Here is a 4,931-nt window from a genome sequence, read left to right as displayed (position 1 = left end):
TGGAACGGTCCGGTGGCGGCGCGGGCGCCCCCAGGCGGCGGGGCAGGCGCGCGCAGATCCGGGCCCGGGCGGGCCTGCCTCGGGTCCGGCGGGCCGCGGGAGGCGGGGAGGAGAGAGAAAGGAGGCGGGGCTGAGCTGGCGCGAGGGGAGTGGCTGGCTGTAGCGGCGGAGTGACGTGGCACGCTGCCATTGGGCGGAGTGAGGTGGCTGGCGGACGCGTCCGGCGCGGACGGACATGTCCGGCGGCGCGAGGAAGGGGAAGGCTAGGGTTCATCCGCGAATTTCGGGAGGAGAGCACATATTTATAGCTAGAGGAAGCTAGGAGAGTCCAAATGAGGTGCGGTTTTCGGCCACGCGATCGTGATCGAACGACCGAGATGATGAAGGAGGTTTAGATGGGTTTTGGACCACTTTGGAAGGATGTTGGGCTGCAACACACACGAGGCCTTTTCGATCTCTCGGTTAACCGTTGGAGTATCAAACGAAGTCCAAATGGTACGAAACTTGACAGGCGGTCTACTGGTAGTAAACCAAGGCCGCAAGACAAGTCTCGGTTCAATCCGAAAATGTTTAATCCCCACACATGAAAGAAAGGTAGAAATGACCACCGGAGGAGAACGGAACGCCGGAATGCAAAACGGACAACGGGGAAAATGCTCGAATGCATGAGACGAACACGTATGCAAATGAAATACACATGATGATATGATATGCAATGCATGACACGCAAGCAATGACAAGGCAACAACAGCGAATAACTGGAGGACACCTGGCACATCGGTGTCGGGGTGTTACACTGGCCAAAACTCGGGTCGGTCCGGGCTTCGGGTCGGGCCTAGCTAAGCCTGAGTCAAAAAAACTAGGCCTGAGCCCGACCCGGCCCAGCCATCAGGCCTGGTTTTTAGGCCCAAGCCTGGCCCGAACACATAAATGCCCGATGGCTGATGAAGCCTAAAAACAATACATCTTGCATTTTGCCTCGGTCTCGGTGCAAAAGACAATACATTTTGCATTTGTGTAGTAACCAACTAGTCATCACATATATGAATGAGCCAACTTTCTATATTACTTGAAGAACCGAACCGATCAGTTCAGCTAGGCCGAACGCCCCGTCTAGTCGAATCTCATGCAATGACCAGAATGAAATCTCATGCAATGACCAATGAAATCTCATGCAGTGACCAAAGGGACCCACCAAAATCTCAAGTTGTACACCTCAATTGATTGTGAGAGCTTCACATCATAGGGAGCATATTGTGAATTAAAGGATGCTACATCTTTTCTTCTTTTTTTTGCGAATATATTTCTTACTACATCAACTCACAACTTGAAAACTAAAATTGGAGCTACGCTTCACTGGATCCTTCAAGCGGCCGGGTTTGATTTCCTCAAGCTCTATCAAGGCATTTGTTATTCGCATGTCCACCTCAAACGAAGATACCTACACGAGCACGAGATAAACGGAGTTTAGCAAGTAGAGCAGTATATAATTAAATTTCGCATGATACTGAATCGAACCATGTTGACTCATTCTGACCGAAGAAGCAGTCAACCTGTTACTATGGCCCTGTTTGGTTCATAAGTCCTAAGACTTTTTTTAGTCCCAACTTATAAGTCTCAAGTCCCTACCTGTTTGGTTCCTGAGACTTATAAGTTTCTATAAGACCATATTACAACTATAAGTCCCTATAAGTTCCTCCTTGAGAGTCTTATTTCATAAGTCTCAAATGTCCACTTTAAGTCCCTTATAGAGACTTATTTAAGTCCCTAGACCAATAAGTCCGTGTAAACAAACACCCTCTATATTATGGAAGAAAATTTCGTGGACACCGGCTGCAACGCCCATCCTGTGCGTACCCCTGCCCAGATTCGTCCACGTGTCCCCTCCTTACATCCGACAGCCGCCGTTCGTTCCGATCCGTTCGCTCCTTCCGTCGGCTTGGGAGTGCTCGCTCGGCTCCAAATACGTGCGATCCCGGCTCCCTGGGCTCCGCTCGGCTGCAAAAACTGCAGGCAATCAGCTCCCGTCGTTATGCCTTTTCAATTAGATACGCATACTTGTGATTGATAGCATCTGCTTCCCTTGAATAGTGGCGATCTGATCATGGCAGATGAGACTGGTGGCGGCCGAGGGAACCCTGGTCCGGCACTCACTCCGTCGGGGGAGAGCACAACTATGTTTGCCTCACGCCCAAACGCATCATCATCCTCTCCTTCGCATGGCCGCATCAGCCTAGAAGGATATTCATGGCCGCCACAGTTTGAAGCTGCAGTACCGTCGAGAAGGACGGGAGCGGCCATGACGGACCACGGTGGCACTGCTGACGACTTGTCCCGCATAAATCTCGCAGATGAGAATGGTTGTGCGCACGCCATGAACTTGCAGGCCCCACACGTCATGTCAGGAGGAGGAGTCCGGGAGGATACGACCACCGCCATGAAGAAGGAGGTCAGCAGGACGACGGGGTCGCCGGTGTAGAGCAAAGAATGCAGGTACGGGTTGAAAAGCGATGTCCTATTCAGACAGTCGGCATAAGATCATCGTACTCTAGTACTGTACTATGCACTGATTACTTGGCAAATGACTGCTCAAAATTAATATGTGTTCTTCAGTAAGCTTAGGAAAACAAATTCACAAAGTGCATGAGAAAAACATTTTCCCACATCACATTATGGTAATATAAATTTAACTCTGGACTCATTGTATGGCAGGCGATTGATAAAGTTGGACAAACGTTGATTGTTCCAAAAGTTGGATTGGCTTTCGATTCAGAGGACAGCGCTTATGATATGTACAACGTATATGCCGCCAAGGTTGGGTTCAGTGTCAGAAAAAGTCACACAAAGCGACGAGGTGATAAAAGTATATCTCAAAAATATATAGTTTGCAGTAACGAAGGCCATCGAGATACCCAATCATCTAAGGACACTACAAGGACAGGTTGTGAGGCTCGTATTCAGTTTAGTGTCAACAAGGATGGTATTTGGACAGTGCAAAAGCTTATAACCGAGCACAATCATTATCTTGCTAGTCCCAATAAGGTGCACAAGCTGAGGTCCCAAAGACGTGTTATAGAAGCGGATATACATCTAATTGGCCAGATACGGGAAGCCGGGATGAAGCCATCCCAGGTATATGACTTTATGGTAGCATTTTACGGAGGACCCGACAAAGTACCATTCTCAAAGATGGACTGCAATAATGAGATTGGTCGCGAACGCAAGAAGTATTTAGAATCAAATGATGCACAGACACTGTTGGGATACTTGAAAAATAAGCAAAGAGAGGATCCTACATTTTTTATGCCATTCAGATAGATCAAGTTGATGACCAGATAGCTAATTTCTTTTGGGCAGATGGTCAGTCTATCATGGATTACACATGTTTTGGGGATGCTGTATCATTTGATACCACTTTTCAGACTAACAAGTTTGAAATGCCTTTTGCTCCATTCGTTGGTACCAACCATCACAAGCAGACAGTAATTTTTGGTGCCGCGCTGATATTTAATGAGAGTATCGATTCATTTGTTTGGCTCTTTGAAACATTTTTAACAGCGATGTCAGGCAAGCATCCGAGCACTATTTTCACTGATCAGGACAAGGCCATGGACGGAGCAATTGCATATGTATTCCCAAATACAAGTCATCGGCTTTGTTTGTGGCACATTTATCTTAATGCTGCAAAACATCATGGGCATGTAATTCATGAGCATCCTGAGAAGTTTTTACCTGATTTTAAGAAATGTGTCTATGAAGATAGGTCAGAATTTTACTTCAATAAAAAATGGTTTGAATTGTTGGATCAATACAACCTTGAGGACAATGAATGGATGAAAAAGTTGTATGAGTTGAGGGAAAAGTGGGCTGCTGTCTATCGTGACTCCTTTACAGCTGATATGAACTCGACTCAAAGGAGTGAAGGTATGAATAATGTATTCAAGCAAAGATTTCATAGGAGACTTGGTCTTTCAGAACTCCTTGTAGAATGTGAGAAGGTTTCTGGAAGTCTTCGTGAAAATGAGTTGGATGCAGATTTTAGTTCGCGTCGAAAGAAACCTGTTGCTTACAGTCCAAATTTTCCTTTGCTAAAGACCGCATCTGAATCATATACAAGGCGGATGTATTCAGAATTTGAAACAGAATTCAAAAGCCAATTTTCATTCTCTTGTAAACTATTACAAACCGACGGTCCGGTGTTGACATATATGGTCACACATATGAACAGCGAGCATGGAGCAAAAGTTACATTCAATACCACGGACACAACTATTACATGTTGTTGCAGAAAGTTCGAATCCATAGGTATATATACAGAATTTATGATGCAATTTGCTATGTAATACAACTTGATGAAATATGACATCCATATCTTGCAGGTATATTGTGCAAGCATGCATTCAAAGTCTTCAATATGAATGATGTTTTCATTTTGCCACCACAATATATACTAGGAAGATGGACAAAATATGCGAAAAGAGGATTTTATGTTGAAAAACAAGGATCCGAGGAGGAAAGCTTGAAAACACAAGCTGCACGTATCTCAAGGAAGGCTACATCAGTTGCATTGAAGTGTACTCGGTCAAAACAACTTCTTGATGATTTCGAGAAAGCTATAGATAAGTTAGACTTGGAAGCAGATAACACTCTTAGCAAGATGGAGGAAAAATCCAGTGAGGTTCCGCTAGTTTCGGCTGAGTGTGCTACAAACACAATAAATGGTACAATATCATTTAGAGTTCCTCAGGTGGTGAAAGGCGCAAAGCGTAAAGGGCAACCATCTCCCTCGAAAAAAAGAAATGGAAGAAAAATAAAGTGCTAAAAAGAAAGGTACCGATCCTACCCATTCTAGCAAGCCTTTTCCATTCTATACTTCTATTGTTAATCCTTTTACTTTTCTTTCAATTCATATGTCTGACTTTAGGAGAAAA

Source organism: Triticum dicoccoides, chromosome 3A (assembly GCF_002162155.2).
Source record: "Triticum dicoccoides isolate Atlit2015 ecotype Zavitan chromosome 3A, WEW_v2.0, whole genome shotgun sequence".
Taxonomy (NCBI): domain Eukaryota; kingdom Viridiplantae; phylum Streptophyta; class Magnoliopsida; order Poales; family Poaceae; genus Triticum; species Triticum dicoccoides.
This window is presented reverse-complemented; position numbering follows the sequence as displayed.